Below are 18666 nucleotides of genomic sequence, written 5' to 3'. Positions count from 1 at the left end.
GGAAATTAGGGACCGTTCCTTAAAACGTTTAAACGAAAAGGTACCAAAGGTAACGTTAAGTTTAGGTCCCGTTACGGGTTCCGTAACCTAAAAAAAGGAACCCCTACGTAGAAAAGGTAAACGCGTTAAAAGGAATACCGTACCAAGGTTGTGATCTTCAAATAAGAACTACAGTATAGTCACGTTTCTGCCAGTAGTTAAAAATAAAATCTGTTGATTTGGGATGAAAAGAATACTGAACATTATGCTGTCTTAGACTGTAGTGTGTCCAAAGTTAGAGGTGCGGGTTTCATGTGTTTCTCTCTTTTTCTGTGTCCTTTCCTTAGTTTGATGTGCAAGCAAAAGTAGTAAGTTATGAAATGAATTAGGGCTGCACGATATTGGAAAAAAACTGACATTGCGATATTTTCTTCCCCTGTGATATATATTGCGTTATGAAAAAATACAGGAATTGAAGAAAATACTTCTTTTTTTTGTCCGCAAACCATCCTTTCTTGAACTTTAATGCTATACAATTGGTATTTTTTTAATGATATTTAACCGGATGAAGGATTTTAGTCACTGTCTTCTGGATCTTAAGTTATCAGAGCAACAAGCTGAGCTAGCTCGGTTATCCTGCTGTGATCTGATCAAGAATGATTGTGATTGGTGGTTTGCTGTGCATGTCACTCACTCAAGTACCCCTGACATGAGAGCCGCGCGAGTTTTCCTTTTGTAGCAAGCAGCAAAATAATTGTAATATGACGTGTTTGAGTTCATTTGCCTACTTAATATCGCACGTCTTAAAAAAATTAATTAAAAAATCGCACGTCCTGCACAAACGCGATGATTGTCACGACATGATATATCGTGCAGCCCTAAAATGAATGTAACCTTTCTGTGTACAGCTCTTAGAGATGGAGATACTGATAGTTGTATTCCAATCTTAACTTAAACAAGGGATATGTGTAGCCAAACTGGTCTCAGAATACAATATCTTTTTTAGTTTTGTGTCCCTAAATTACAACCCCCCCCCAAAAAAAAGGAAATGAAAAGAAAAAAGAGGCAGCTTTTTGCACACCATCTCAGGAAATTAAGTTTCCGCAGTTGGTATGGTATTTATAATTTGTTTTAAAAATTCCTTTTTATGCCACTTAGTGCTTTTGTTTTTCTACCTGCTTGCCTTTTTTCATGTCTTGCTGCATTAGATAATAATAACTTTAACAAGAGCTAAAGTTGATCTGATGTTTGCTTTTGTTTGTTTTGTTTAAGGGGCATGCACTTTTGCTCTTGGGACTAAATAATTGACCCAAATCGAGGGGGTTGTGGGAGAAAGGCTGTAGGGAGGCGGTGTAATGGTGTGGTTGGCAGGAAGACTTCATCCTTAGTTGCCATTTGAGTTTACAAAATATAGTGATGAAGTGAGAGCTAATTACTTTGAAGGACAAAACAGGTTGTGGAAAAGGCAACACAGAGTTTGTACAAGCGTACATTAGGAAAAAAAAGTAATTATCTTGGCTGCATAACAAACATTCTATATATCACTGATTCAACTGCTTCGCTTTCTGCACAACACCATTTTTGCTTCTTAAACTCGCACAGAAGTTAAGGATAGCTATGGTAACTATGGACTGATGAGGAACAGTTCTTGAAACCAAATGTTCATGTTTGATCCGCTGCAAAATGGACTAGTTAAGCATTTTTAAATGACTATGACAACAAAGTAAAGCATTTCATGACAGCATGTCAGAACGCACTGATTTCTCCTGTCTAGTATCCCTTTAACATTTCATGATGGGTCCTACCTGATTATACCGTTTAGCCACCCTCTGTGGCTTCTGTGTCTATGTGTACATATGGTGTTTGCCTGCCTGTGTCAGTGTGACTTGGTTGTATCTGTGTCTAAAAAAGCAGCACTGGGAGGAGGGGTGGTGGCTAGTACTCTCCATAAGGCATCGTTACAAAGACTGCCAATCAAAAAAACAACTAACACAATGTAAAAAAAAGAAAAAAAGGTTAGAACTAGACAAATCCAAGCCAGAAAACACACCCAGTAATGTGTGCTTTTACTGGTAACATTCCCACCATGTGAACAAGATGCTGTTACGCCAACAGTAAGGTATACAAACATGTTTTGCTATCTGGAATATTTATAACCGCCTTTAGTCTAGTAATGTTGTTGGTGTTAGCAGGACAGCAAAGTGATGGTGCTTTTTGGATCCCCTTCTACCAGCAGCTGAGCAGTAAAAACAGTTCACTGTTGCCTACCTGGTCGTCATGGTGAGGTAGTAAGAGTAGCAATCAGGGATGGAAATTCCACTAACCATTGGTGAGTTCTCACTAACCAGGATCTAAAGGGTTGTAGTACAGAAGGCACTGAGGTGACATTCAACTATTACTGTCAGAAAAGAGCCCCAAGAGGCTGTAATAGTTCAAGTTATATTCTTGATCTTTTCTTACCAGATGCCTGTAGTTAATTGGGGTACAAATAATACATAATATAAACTGTAAGCATTCCTCATTCAAAGAGATGGTTGCCTCAAGTTAAAAACATACGTACTAGCCTTTAAAGTGTCCAGGTGCTCCTGGAAATTCCATCCCTGGTAGTGACACACAGTCGACTGTTGCCTACCCTGGTCCCTTTATGGTAAAGTAGTAGGCGTAGCAATATACAGTATACATATTCTATATTCTACAGTAAATATCATTATTTTTGGTCTAAACTGACAACCTGACAAAGATATGTTTGTGACTGTATGCATTTGTATGAATTATTTTAAAAGGAAATAAACTGTGGAAAGGTGAAGTTTGGGTCTCATTCATCTCTAACCTTAAGTTTTTGTTTTTGTGTTGGAAAGGACTTACCATATTTGAAGCTGATGCACATGAGTTGCTGTGTGTCGAGTATATACTAAGATTATACACTTTGTATTGATCTTCATATACAAGAAGTAATCCAAGACAGCAAGACAACTATAAAGCTAACTGTAAATAACTTAACAAATATATAAATATTTATCCAATGATTTAGAATAGACCTTTTTTTATGATGTTTCTGGGGCTGTCTCACTGCTGAATACTTTTTGTTAGATATTTTTCCAGCCATAAACAGTTGAGTTACAGCAATGAATAGACCAGTCAGTGATATTAAATGAATAATAATAATAAGAAGAATTGATAAGTAGGTAAATTAATAAGCAACTATTTAGAATTGATTGAGCGTAAATAATACAATAACAGATCGTTCAAGTACCTTTTTAAGAAAAAAATGCCTAGAAATAGATGTTTCTTGATAATCACATTTAAGAATTTTCATTTTTCTTTTGACCTATACTGGGCGAATATCTATGTACAAAAATAACAACATATGAAGACATCACTTTTGGCAGTTTTCACAATGTTTTATAGACCAAATGTTTATATGACGTATCTAGAGAATAATCGTCAGGCAAATCCATTCAACCGTCTTGGACACAATTCCAGCAAATTCAGTATGCACATGCCTAAATACTGAAATCACAGAATTATATTGAATTTAGAAAAAGCACCACTGAAGCAATGGTCTTGTTTCACCCTTGTGCTTCTAACGATATACGCTTTTTAAACTGTTGCCACATTTCTGACTACTACTTTATTCAAATGGGGCTAGTTAAACAAACTTCCAAAAATCCAGGACATGTTTTTTAAATAAGCTCCTCTTCAATGCACGTAAAAGCAATAAATAGTGGTCTTTTCACTCAACTAGCTGGAGTTTGCATCCTTCAACCCTGAATATAAAGTTACTAGTTGATTCCAACAGATGTCACTAGTACAGTTGAAACAGTCATACTGAGGAGAAAAACATCCAAAACAGATGTAACGACTGAATCTGTGAAATGGTTCTGCTTCTTGCATCTGTTATCCAGTTTAATTTATTTATGCAATAAATCTATACACATCTTTGGGTGTTCCTAAAGACATATACAGCGCACCTGCGTCACATTAGTGTAGTGGTTGTCAACACTTCTGGAAACAGTTTCCAGCATTCAATGAGTTATTGACTCCTCAAACATAAAGCTTGGAGTCATTAAATAAGAGATGATGCAATAAGACCTGCATTCATAATATTGAGAATCAATTAACAAGGCATGGAATACAATTACAACATCATCAATATATAAACACTGCTTTTGTTTGTGTCGTGGAGTATCCAGAAGAGTAACGTCACCAGCACTCTGTCAATGATTTAAAGGCCGCTAGATGAAACAAATTGAAATTGAGAACTCAGGTTTTCTCCCAACCTACGTAGGTACGTTTTTCTATAGAAATGTGATACAGTATAGATATTCCAGAATATATTCAACAGTTAAAAGTACAAATTATGAAAGGGGAAATCTATTCTTCTGCTGTCGTTTTTTGTTGGGGAAACAGAAATGGTTGTAAGCTGCATGCTGCCAGTCATGTGAGACCTCATCTTGAACCGACTCGAGCTGAATTCTGACACGGGACCTCTGCTTTATCTCTTTCTTTTTATCTATCACTCTTTTGCTCCCTGCATACCCCCAAATCTCTCCATCACACTCTCTTTTTTTACTATTTGTCACTTCCTCTTTCCCTCTCTGGTTCATCCATTCAAAGTTACAGCCACTGGAACAGGCTCACTGGCAGCTGGAAACTTAAGATGGTTTAATCTAAACCTCAGGAAGCAGGATGGGAACCAGATGCAGTAAAAAAGAAAGAAAGAAAACAGGCAACGGGCACGTTTTATCCAGCTAGGATGGGGACCTCCAAAGGGCACTGTGCAAAGAAGAAGAGACATTTTGCATGAGGTTGCTGAGACTTTAAGATCTGCTTAAACCTCAAACCAGAGGTGTTAATGCTGACCACCGTCAGATTTAGAGACACATCTTACTCTTTGAATATCCACTAAGATTTAAGAGATGATGGCTTTTTAGAAGCAAAGGAACATTTCAGGAAAGGTTAAATCGAATGACTAAAACTCTCCGCTCCTTAAGTAAATATCATTGAGCTGCCCGAGGCAATTAACATTACTCTCCGTTTCAACACACTGCTGTTTTACAGGGGTCAAATTGGAAAGTGACGATTTTTTCCTTGTTAAAGCTCTGGCTGTTGAACAAGACAGTATGAAGGGAGCAGGTTTATATGAAAGGCTCTTGCAAATGAACAAAGTACAAGAGAGACCTTTTCCAAACAGTTAACTTGTGAGAAATGGATGGGTCATGGAAAGAGCGGATGATGACACAAACTGTGATTGTCGTCACTTTTCCCCTCAAATATTCATTTGAAACATAAAATACAGTGCCTTTGTTTCGACACACTATTTCACTGCTCTTGCTGAAACATGAATCATGCATGCTTGAACATTTGTGTTGGGAGTTGGTAATACAATATTTAAAAACTGTTTCTGATTGTTTAAGCTTGTGACTATCAACTATCATTTAACTATCATAAACATCTCAAGCATAATGGCTTGATTTCCATATTTTAAGAAATCTAATCAAAGATGATGGTGGTTGTTGGGGTGTCCATTGGATTTGATGACCATAAGCAAAATACTCGATATTGCCAACTTTCTTCCACAAGGCCGAAGGTTTTGCCATCCAGGATTAGGTAAAAAACTAAAAATCAAAATTAAAGGTTTTACAGTATAATATATATAAAGGATATTTTTTTTAAATCAAGTGTAATCTCAGATTTACTCGCTATTTTTTTTTTTTTAAGCTTCTTCAACCTACTTCGTGCAGCTGCTATCAATTCAGTGTTTTTCATAGAAAGCACATGCAAAAAAACGGCTTTAACTGTGAGACCACACACTTGCATCACGTGTTAACATGTTAACTCCTTGTTATGTCAGATTTGCACACTCTCTGGTGAAAATAGTGACAAAGACATAAGTGTGTGTTCGCGTGGTGTGCGTCCAGACACTAACGGACGAACTGGTCGATGATGGACATGGAGGAAATGGGTGGACTTTCACATTTCCTCTTTGCATCCCCCCCTGTCCTCCCACTGCTCTTCTCACCTTTCCTCACACATCTCCTCTCTGAGGTTTTCTCCAGAAACGTTCTCCCAACGGCTTCATATTCTGCTCTGCTCTCCCCTCGACTGGACATAGTCCAAATAAAGCCGAACAGAGGAATATTATCCACAAAAATGTGGTGAAATACAGTGGCTGCCCTTTGATTTTGAAGACGAGGCACCCTACTGAGGCGAGTTACCCACACAATGCATGCTTTTCGTTAGCGTGTGTTTCAGTAGCGGGTCTCAGTTTCCAGTGGCTCCACATAGGGTTTCATAGCGCCCTTTTACTCTGCCAAGAAAAATGTCAGGTGGTTAATAAACACCAGAAACGTGCTTGTAAATGTTGCAAGCTGAAAGGTGCCAACTCCATGGGCTGCTTTGGCAGGTGACCTTTATTTGGGAAGGTTGCAAGCAAAAATGGTGTGCTTCGAAATCAAATGATGGACGCCACTGGGTCACACATGTGAAAGATGTTGTGTGATATCAAAGCCAAGCTAAATCAACAAAATGGATTGTAAAATATCAACAATGGATGGGAATTAACTTTCTTTGAGCACTGGCTGATTAGAGTAACTGTTACTGAGATGGTGATTAGGGGATACAGCACAAAGGGCCTGCAACAGATTTAAACCCTTGGACTGAAGCTGTTGGTCATAGTGCCAAACATGCAAGGTTGTGTTGATTTTATGCCTTGAATGCCTTGTTCAATATTTTTTGGTTTAACAAGCCAAAAAAGACTGGCGCTAACTACCGTACTGGGTCTGTTAACGTAGATTATATTTTCAACTCTGGCCTGATGGGTTTTGTCAGACCATACAAAGCTCGGAGACGCAGTGCAATGGTTTATATGAAAAATAAATAGACCGCTGCTTAGAAACCGTGCTGCTGAGTAAACCGTGCTGCTGAGTAAACCGCAAGGAATCGAATGGGGATAAAGATAATGAGAAAGACAGCAACAGACAAACAGAGAGGCAAGAGAGGAAGGAACATATTGAAAATGATAAATGATGGAGAACAATTACGATTAAGAGACAACGGCCTCTTTACTAAAAATAAAGTATTGTGATTTGTCAGATTTATTCAAATTGCTTTTTTTTCTTTAGTCCATTTGTCATTCTTGTAATAGTCCTGATCACTTTTTCACACGTTTCCTCAACGTGTCGTTTTGTGGGTTTGTGTGGGTTTTCCAATCTCGTCTTAAAAGTAGTGAACCAGTTTCTGTAGCCAGGTTTCTGGGGTTTAGTTTTGTGTCTGAGGGAGGGGTTGACATTTGACAGATACCATGTGGTTCAAAAACACACAGATGGATAAAAGCTTAGATAGGTGTATTCATGTAGAAATATACACATGTATAATATTGATAGGTGGTCACCAAAATTAGAACTCCTAGGTACTGAAAAGTTATTCATCTTGTGTTGGTTCTGGTATTTTTCCCGTTCAGAATGACTGACACAGTAATACATCTTTCCCTATTTTGAAACCAAATGAATTTTACATTTTTTCTTGAACAATTGTAAGGAACAACATATTTGTGGTATATAATTCATCAGAAGTTTTTCAGGAGTTTATGCCAAAATAAACCAATGCATATGCTAGGAAAAGGTTTGTGAATAAATGGAAACAGGGTCAATCTCAATAAGTTTTAGGTATTTGCCATTTTAATTGACAAAATATGATGTAGTTGCCAACAAAAGGAGATTTATCTTGACACACTCTAGAGCAGTGTTTCTCAGGGTTTTTCATACCAAGGACCACTTAACCAATAAAAAAATACTCGCGGACCACCTAACTCCACAAAATTCCAAAATCACATCGTTTTTCTAGAACAGATTACAAATTGCCTGAAAATGGTACAAACAAGTGGCAAAATGTGTGATGAAGGTGTTGCGCTGGGCTATATCATGAAATCGAAAGTGAAACTTAACCTCGCTCCATTGCGGAGATATTCCCGCGAGAGTGCGGAAAACTTAAATTTATTTATTTATTTCAAACGTGACATTTTACCAATATACTCACGAACCACTAGGGGGCGCTCACGGACCACCAGTGGGCCGAGGACCACACTTTGAGAAGCACTGCTCTAGAGTCTTGGATACCACTTCAAGTATCAATACAAAGCTGTATTCATTTGTACTTCAACAATGTGGGAGACATGCCCCCCAGGTTAGGACCTCCACTGACTTCCATGCTAAGAAGGTGCGAGACAAAACTATGGTAGGGAATAGGGAAAACAGCACATTTTGCTCAGTCTTTCCTGATGTTGCAACCATTTGTAGAAAGGTAAAAAAGAGACGCTGGATGTTGCATGAATGTCAAAAGAAAGCATAAGACAGAAGTTCCAACCCTGCTTACTCCCTCAGCACACCCATCAGTCACTACATTGGAATATTGGTTTTGGAAAAGTGCCAAAAGTGTCCAGAGTGTTTACTCAGTGTTTACTTTCTGCTAAGAAACAGAAACTTAGAAAGAGAGTGAAATATTAGAGTAAGATTTATGCAACTGGGAAAAATCTTCGACATCCAAAGGGATTTTTTCTGCCCTGTGGACCTTTTACGTCTGTAACTATAAGCAGTTTTTCAAAGTTTTGTGTTCAAGCACCGCAAGTCCATTCATTAAAGTAAACATCCTGCCAGTGACTTGTTTGTATTACAATTTCATGAGGTTTAAAGACATCTAATATACTTGCCACTTAAGTGATGCTCTCAAACAAGAACCTGTTTTCATAGAGGTTCTTTGTCTTTTCTTAGTAAAACAACACCACCCGTGTTCAAATTAATTCCAACCGGGATATTTCCAAGAAACATCCAGTATTGTGTTGAACAAATCAAGAGTAGTCTTCTTCTAGGAATAAGTGGAGAATACATTCAGATCACATGGAAATGCTTCATCCGGTCGTTGATTAATAACAGCCTGTTTTCCGAACGCCGATCCAGTAAGCTGTTTGAGAGATGACTCCTTCATTTGACTTAGAATGTCACGACTGACGCATATTTCTCTAACATATTATGATATAAAGGATAAATAAAAAAAACAGACAGAAATGCAGCCAGGATAAATGGCAGATTGGCGATGGCATGAATTATTCAACCTGCTTATTCTTTTTCAGGGTCTTTAAATGTGTTGATGAGCTGCAAATTAGTTATAAAAGTGAGTGTTAAGTCAACAATAAAAGCTACATTTGCAGCTGCACCGTCTGGACACAAAATTAACTGATTTGACAGTAATCAGCACATTTCTGCAGAACATTATATTTTATCTAGTGTTTGATTAGAGTTTCATGGCAGACAAAGGCAGTTCCAACTAATGAACAGTATGTGTGCCGGATCTAACGTAAACTAGCAATGTATTCTAGCTAACAAACCAACAATACATGTTCGTCTGTTACCACAATGCAAACTCAAAGGAAATGCAGCCGTCTGCGCCACTCCTCATTGCATACCTGAAGACTAGGCTTTCATTAATAAATGCAATATCTCACTAATAACACAAACAAATAGGGTACAACGAGTTACTTAAAACCTACTCGCATCTAGTAAGTATTATTTGTGGACATTTTAGGACACTGGTGGACATCGTAAACTGTTTTCAGTTGCACTAATCCACTGTCTACTCTTTGTTTGTCATTTGTCCTGTTATGTGTTTTGTATGGACTGAATGAAGTTATTTTGATTGAAATTTGGATTTTAACTTGACCCTGAATAAACTATAAACTCTCTACCTGTTGCATCTAAACTGTACTTTTCTTTCAGACATTTGTGCTTCCTTCAGATGGACACACCAATTGTCATTTCCAACTTAATTAACCTCAACTTCATTCATCATTGTGAGTTCTTGACTTTAAGAAGTATCCACAATTTAAAGGTTAAAATCACATCAATGATGAAAACTACTTCACCTCGACCAGCGCCAGGACTTCTTCTTCTCATCAACCTCTCTAGACTGTTTTTGTTCCTGCTGCCTGGCGGCGTTTCTTTTGAAATGTTAAATACACAGACTTCAACTAATGGTGACAGGGATGGACTAGACAACGATGCTATAACAGCAATGTGTTATTTCAATCTTAATTAAAAATGATGTCTATAACCATGGCAAACCACTTGCAATTTGGACATTTAGTTTTACTATAAAGTGGATTTAAGGAATACTTGACCCCCAAAGGGATAATTTTAACTGCAATTACTCCAGACTTACCTTGAGTTTGTGAATAAAACAAAAGTGTCATGCATGCGTCCACAATGCCCAAATCATTTAGGTAAACGGGGCCTGCGTTCAACAACAGCAAAACAATAAAAAAATATTGATTGAGAAACTCACGCAGAAATTGCGCACTGTAATCCTAGTCTCATTTAATCCAATTTTAGGCTCACTAACTCCCAAACAGATATTTATTGAATTACCATATATTCTAATATTTATTTTTGTTGAGATATGAATTGACATATATTGAAATAGTAGAATTTTGCAGTATTGATGAGCCCTAGTATAAATTATCATAGGACTTGATGATTTTTGTAATCTATTGTCGCATTGCTGGTGAAGTTAACGATAATGAATACCAGTAGAAAGCATATGGCAGCGGTTCCCAACCTGTGGGCCGCGGCCCCCTAGTGGTCCGTGAAGGCATTGCAAGTGGGCCGCCAAATATTTTAATTTATTTTTTAAAAGACACAAACATGGACATACCAATAACATATAGGAGATGACAATCACATCTCGGTTAAAAACAAGACAAAAACAGAAGAAATAAAGATACAGCACTTCAACATTTCACAAACAAAAATAGGTTGACAACCAAATACCATCAAAAACACAACATGGCAAGCATGTATTGTTCCTTTAATCCCACTCTTCGTTAGAGATAATTATTTCCCATTTCATGGCGTGTTGAACCACCCTTAGATTTTTTTCTAAATAATTTTTTTCTAAATAATTTTTATTTTGAAGCTACTCTTCAAACACCTTACATTAAGATTACTCCTTTATTGACTTTTAAAAATATGTATTTTAGCCAGAAGATTTGTTGTATTTATTAACTGTGTGCGGTCTTCATCTAAAAGCCCAAATAACATATTAAAGGGTGTAAATGTAAATTCAGAACTTTATTTAGCCTCCGTATTGTTTATGGTTAAATGTGGGCCGCGAAAACATTTTTGATTCTTAAAGTGGACCTATCATGCTATATTTGACAAATATATTGTAGGGCCATACCTATATAAAACATGTCTGTGAAGTTTTTTTTCAAAATACCAAACAGATCATGCATTTTAGTCAATAGCCTCATTTCGTCTCTATTTGTCTCTTTTCAGCCCTGTTTTTGCAAGGGCTGATTATGTGACGTAGCTTTAATGCAAATGAGCTGCAGCTGACCACGCCCCCCTACAGGAGAAGGGAGTGTGCTCTGATCAGCTGCTGGGCTCTCAGAAGAGGGGGAGGAAAAGAGAGGCTCCGTCCTCCGTGTATTATTCTTATATTATTATATAGAGTCATTATTCATTTGTTTTAAAGCTCAATAAATAACAAAGAAGACCTTTGACCGGCACTTTTCAAATTTTGTCCGGAAGATTTAAACTTTAACGGACATGTTGACCGGCGAAAAAAAAATCGAACTGAAACTCTGCCTCGTCCCCACCTTGTCCCTTAGACGAGGCGGAGAGGTGGGTGTTTGTCATCTGCTGGTGGACTACCGGAGAGAATTACAGTGAGGGAGGGATTGCATTGAATTACAGCAGCAGGAGCAAACGCTTGCCTCAGGGAGGGAGAAAAAGAGCCAGAGCGGAGAATAAACAGGAGGGCAACCATGGCAACCATGCGCAGGAAGTCTTCTTCGCTGCTTTTGTGGCAGACTACAGCGCCACTTACAGGCCTGGCATATGTACTACAGCGTCTCCAGCGCTTTCGAGCGGCAATGGCCGTGGCCCAACCCCCCATTCCCCTGATTGGTGGAGAGTTGCCCATACAGGTAAATTGTGTGGCACGTCAATCAAGTTTCAAATGTTCTTTTATTATGTGTTTTCTTTCATTGTATTCCTTCAGATGTATATATTTTTTGGGTATGGAGGAAAAGAGAGAGGGTTGTGTTTTCTGACACTTGGTGAGTTCCCTGACACACCGGGGACACATATTCATGTTTAAAAGATGTACAAAAGTGCATTTTGCATGATAGGTCCCCTTTAAGTGGGCCCTGAGTTGAAAAAGGTTGGCTAACGTTAAACAACCAACAGCACAATTGTCATTAGCAGGTGATCTGTAGCATTTCCTGAGAGATAGGAGTACATATTTTGGTCTCCTGACATACAGATAAAGAACGCCCCAGGGGGCAAGATTAAAATACAGTTTGCTGATTCTCCTAAATTTGAATTGTCTTGAGCGTTTATGAACCTGCGGGCATGTCACTGTCTGACAAAGAGCGACAGAGGAAGGGAGGTACAATTAAATAGGTGGTGAGTCTTTCTCCCAGTCACCCCTCAGCTGTCAGATTCCTGGTTCCCACATCTGTCATCATTATTTCATTATAAGGGAAACCTGAGAAACACACCGGCTGGCAAAACCATTTACACAAAATATTGTGCAGTAACTGCTCACACCTATGAAAACAAAAGAGTGGACCTAATTACGTTGTCAAGACGTCACAGGAAACAGTGACTCGGAAGAAACTGATTATGGTGTTACAGTCATCTCATTCAAAAATAATAACTCTTATCTTACTGTATTCTATCACAGATATAAGAAAAGGAAAATAACAGATTCCCTGTACATATCTGTGGCAGCAGCTTTAACTTGTATTTTAGTCACCTAAAGTGTTGAATTGTCTTAAAATGTCCTAATGCACAAGATAGAAGGAAGGCAGAAATTGAGACAAAAGACATAGACGGGATAAAAAAGTCACTCTAAAAAAATGTTTGGGGGAAATATTTGATCTCTTGAATAAAATCACCTCTTGATTGTTGCTTAGAATTACTTCAAATGTCAGAAGTGCACATGTTTCGTGTTTCTACAGTATAACTGATAAAAAGCTACAGTACTGAACACAGCCTTTCACTACAGCTATTTTCCCTTGAACTTTTCCCAAATGTCAAAGTGAAACCAGGGTAATACCTTTTTTGGCCCAAAGACTTCTCTATTATACACATAAAAGGTTACAAGATAAATTGTCCAGGACCAACTTTGGGACCTAAAATGGAAAAAGTTAATTTATTTACAATTGTCTGGGGCATTTCTGGAGTTAAGAGGGAAAACCTTTTGCTCAAAAGGTAATGTGCTCAACTCTGGGACTGAACCTGTAACATCTAAGGACACTGCATTCATGTCTTATTTCACAGTTAAGTTGCATCTGCATTTAAATATAATGTAGGGGTAGTTATGAAGCAAGGATTTATTCTTCGCCCAGCCCAGGCACCACCCTGCAAATAACCAAAAACAAAGTGTACCACGCCTTTGAAGTTATGGTCAAAAGAAGTCTTCTAGAAACGTATAAGCGATACTACAGACAGGAATTTAAACCACAGTCAACGATTTAGCCAAAGTAATGCCAGGCTGTTCAATGCCAAATGATACACACTGAATTGTAGTGAGATTTAACTGTTTCTATCTTTTTCCCTCTGGGTTTCTTCTAAAAGTCACTAACACAAATCCTCTAATATTTTTGCACCTGGCAGTTTTGGTGACCGTGATATTGAATTGCACCTGCTTTGACACAATCCAGATGCGTATAAATTGGCCGAAGGCTCTAATCTTCTTTCAAAATGTCTAAATCCTTGATGGCAGAAGGCAATTTAATGGGTAGCTTTGTCAGGTTCATGGAAACAGTAGGTGCTCCTGATTGTTTTTCTCCATTTGGTGTATGGCTGTGTTTGTAAGAATGGCAGGAGTTCTGGGCAGCCGAGCAGCCTTACCTAACAGCTCCTCAGAGAGGGACAGCAAAAACACAAGATGATGTTCCTGACTGAAAGCCAATAGTGTGTGTGTGTAGAGAGAGAGAGAGAGATCTTCTTTTGGTGTATGAATTGTGTGTATTAAAGCATCTTGTCTTGCAATACTGCCATAGAGGATGTCTGTATTTGTATAATTGTGTGTGAATGTGCCTCACTTTCTGTGCAGTGCAAATATCCCTTGACATAATAACATAAACAGAAAGCCAATGAATTCATCTTGTGCAGACATCTGGTCAAATATCAAACCACATCTGCACTGAATGTTTTTTGTATGTGTTCTTGCATTTATATTCATCCTGATCTTTATTCATAAGTGCAGTTGTGTCACTGTGAGTGCTTTTAAGGTTTTGAAAACCACCGTTTTGCATGATAATGTGCCTGATGTGTGTGTGTGCGTGCAGTGTGTGCGTGTGCGTATGTGTGTGTGTGTGTGTGTGTGTGTGTGCTTGCATGTCCCAGTTATTTCAACAGCCTGATCAGGCTTTGATTTTAAGAGCTAACTGGCCAGATTTTAATACGCCACAAGGAGATTCAGGACAAAGCATCATTGTTGAGGGTTTTAGGCAACTCAGAACTGTGGAAATTTTGTCTTTTCAATTCTGGCCTTACACCTTACACTTTAAAGCTGACATCATCCTCCAACATGATGAGGGAGTGATATGACATTAATGTCTGTGAAAATCATTCCAATCCTATCGTAGAATCAAAAAAAAATGTTGGCCTCACCTGGAAGAAAAGAAGGGTGTCTCTTTCTCCGGCACTGCAAAAAATATCCATCTGTGGAGGTCATTCAGGTTGATGCCGAGTTTTAAAAATCATATTTATTCAAAAGTAAGGGAGTACAATCTGCCAGCGGGCTGAGGTAATCTTAACTTAAGCAAACTGGCTTGTTTAAGGAATTTTCAAGTGATGTTATCTTGACACGACTGGAGCGATGTTATCACTATTTCACAATGTCATCACTTTCTAAAGAAGATTGCATTGAGAACCAGTGAAATGATCTCACACGTTTTCACCTTTTTCAAGTAGGACAAGAGTTAAGATTGATGTTTTTTGTGGGGTGAAAAGTATACGTCTTCAGAGATTTGAGGTTTTATCCTCCCCTGTCTCTTTATTTCCAAACTATTAGCAACTCATCTGAATCGAAGCCTGGAAGCTGGACAAACTTCTGACTTCTCTTGACAAGGTAAATACACCCTCATATTGAACTGCTTTTGATCCGCGGGGATCCTCAGTATCAAGGGCCGGATGCACAACACATCGAAAACAAAGTTACGTTTACTGTAAATAAAATTCTCCTTATCTCAATCTTGTATTTAAGGTATCTTATAAAGTTATTAAGCAGAAAAGACCTCAGCAACAAAAGTGAGGAAAAATATATAAGGTATGTATGAGACTGTGTTAAACGCAACATGGCGTCAGTTTATGCATGGCGATAAAATTAAGAAAAAAGACAATGCCAATAAGAGTTTTCTGTAACATTGTAAATCCATTGTTAACGCTTCACGTTGAGCAGTTGATTTTACACTTAGATTTCACCAGCAGTCAATTCATGATTTGTCCAACAGTCTAGAGTTTGATCACTCTACCTTTTCAGCTGTGCTCTTTCGGAAACCTTTGCAATTAAGGATAGCTCAACGATTTCATGCTACGGGATCATTTCCGACAGCAGGAGAGGTTTTCAAGTCCACAGGTGAATTGTGTGGCACGTCATTCAAGTTTCAAATGTTCCTTTATTATGTGTTTTCTTTCATTGTATTCCTCCAGATGTATCTTTTCTTCCTCTGACCAAGTTCGCTTTCCTGTCTTCTTTTCTGCAATCTTCTTTTGAATATCTTCTAGCCGACAGGTGAGGCTTTAAGAAAGGTGGCACTTTGCAAGCAGACAAAAGGTCTCCATGGACGATGTAGAATTTCCCCAGCCTAAAAATTTCTTTCAATAAAGTAAATGTTTTTTCTTATCCAACAAACTTTGTAGCAGGCAAACAAGCCTTAAGTGTAGGAGAACAGTTAAGGTGTTTTGTGCATGTGCAGAATCTTCAATTAAATAAACCAGGTTCACAGAGTAACTATTACTTAACAGTTACTTTTACCTCTATTGCAATTAAAAAGGCTAATTGGGAATATTTAGATGTACAGAATGAAAATCGTGTTTAGATTTTGAGGGTTTAACTCATTAGATTTCTTGTTCAGTGTCACAAACCTCTGCGTCTGATGTTTGTTGGATTTTGATGTTATTAATTAGCCTCAATCCTCAAACCAGCATTTAATCATAGTGTACTGCAGAGACAAACTCTAGTCAAGGTCACCGTGTACAGTACACAACCCCTGATGGTTTTACCACATCATGTTCAGCAGAAGCAGCACTAACTTACGCCTACCGCAATTCTCGATTACATAACACACTCCTGCTATCGGAATTATAGGCTATGTTAAACTATTACAATTTGGCATGTTTTTACGTTTCTGAGTTGTTTTGCTTTATTCTGTTCTATGAATTGTACAGCTGTAAGACTGTTTATTGAACCTCTTAACAGAGTTGTGCCTAAAATGCTATTTCCATTTTGGTGTTGTCAGTAAAGGAACGTTAACACTGTGTATCAAAAATACATACAAGTGTTGAAAACTGAAAAGAGCTTTTAAATAGAAAAATAAAAATTGAGCAAATAGCAGCAAGTAGGCCTACAGTAGCTAGCTTTAGAAGTGTAATAACCCTTATTTATGGGTGTTCTGGGTTTGTTTTGACACTGAAGCACAGATGTATTGGTGTGTATCCAGCGGAGAAAGTAATGGGCCGAGCCTGTCACCGTCTGACAGTCTTTTGGGGTGGAGAGTGTCTGTCTGTCACAGGACTGTTGTTTTGAACCAAAAGGAGATGTAAGACTTCGACCATGACTCAATGTGTTTCTGATTAAGTTTCAAGATTAAAGCTACCCAACAGACTGACTGAACTGTACCCAAAAGGTTACATGTTTAATTACCCAACAAACATTTCCCTACAGATGAGTGCATGCATGCAGTGTTTGTTGCCCAACATAACAGCCACCACTGCATCTGCTGCCAAAGCTGAACAGATGTTAAATTCTGATGAAGCACATTAGATATGGAACAAAAAAAACAAATTACCTCAATGAAGTGCAGCCACCGTTATGTGGCAGGAGATGGGAAATTATTACTTCATAAATTCAGCATTTAGAGGTTAGATTTTCACTTCATTTCTTTATTTGCCAGTTATATCCAAGTAAAATCCATAGACACAACCACCTGGCAGCTTTCCAGTGTAAACACAGTCCTTTCCTTTTTACTATGGACCTCTTCTACCGGACTAGTTTAAAATAAAATGTCTCAGTTGCTTAGGAAGTGGAAAATTGTGTTCATTTTTTCTTTTAAAATCTGTCAAGGATGTAAATAAAACATTTTCCAGCCACAAGCGTGATACTCACACTTCCAGACTAGTGGGTTTATAGTACTTAATTAGGGCTGACACCTTCTGCTTGGTTGGTTGATTGGTTGGCTCTTGTCAGACACATTTTTATAGGTCGGATAGTCTTTCATAGCCAGACCTGTCTCTTCAGCAAGAGAGAAAAGGTTCGGTTTCACATACAACCAAATGGACAGCGCCAATGGCAGGTTCAGACCCATAGTGTACCCATTAAATCACATAATAGATTGGACAACCTATGTGACTTTCATTGGGATACAAGTGCTTTTTAATCATTCAGAAGGTTTTTTGTAGTAGTTAGAGCTTTTGAAGATTCAGACTTTCTTTTTTGACTACAGGATTACAATTTGTAGCACTCAGTAAAAATGTTCATTAAACCCATAAGTTACTTACTCATTACCCATTACTCTTTGGTGTAACTTTTTTTGTTTCATAATCCAATTAAAGGTTCGGCCTGATAAACTTCACTCAAGTGTTTTGGCCAAGTATCAGGCAAGGTACTTGAAGACATGCTTCCAACATTTTTAAAGAAAAAAAACGGTGGTTAAAAAAGTAATATTTTTAAGATAAGACATTGTATTTTTGCTTCAAACAGCCATTGTGTTTTCAGTTAATCAAATAGTCTTTTGTGTGGCAGTATCGGAACTCCAGCTAGCTTCCCACAACATCCCCATCTTCCAGCATCAACTCCAACTGTATAAACTGTGGTCTTACGAGATGAAAAAGCCAGACTTCATTTAATTGGGACTTTTACATCCCATGCTTCTTTTAAAACAGAGAATTACAATGTGTCAATACTGCAGCCTTGGGGCTAATGCTTAACCGTTGATCCCACTTCCACCCTTATCTGGATCTTTTCTATCGCTCCATCCAGACACGTCAACACAACGCACATGGGGGGAACTGAAACCAGCATTATCTCAGTTTTCTTCTCCCGTGGAATTACATTTTGGCACTCTTGCAGCCTTTGAACGCACCGTGACGTACCAGGAGCACCATATTTCAAGTCAAAACTTTGAATATTGAAACCTTCGTTAAAGCAAAAGACTACTGTGCTGGAAAACTGATCTCTCATTTAATGTTTTCTTCTTACTTTTTCCTTTTTTTGTTTGCAAAGGGGCCCTGTAAATCATGTCCTTTATACCTCCGGCCGGGGGCTCACCGCCTCACCGCAGGGTGGGTGGAGAGCGTGATGGGAAAAACATGATGGGATCTCACTTTAGTGGCTCAGAGAGAAGAAAAAAGGGCCAAAAAGAATAAGAGGCTGTGAATGAGGTAAGAGGAGCTGTCCTGA

The sequence above is a fragment of the Notothenia coriiceps genome, unplaced genomic scaffold (genome assembly GCF_000735185.1).
Source record: "Notothenia coriiceps isolate Sejong01 unplaced genomic scaffold, NC01 NC01_scaffold00015979, whole genome shotgun sequence".
Classification (NCBI taxonomy): Eukaryota; Metazoa; Chordata; class Actinopteri; order Perciformes; family Nototheniidae; genus Notothenia; species Notothenia coriiceps.
This window is presented reverse-complemented; position numbering follows the sequence as displayed.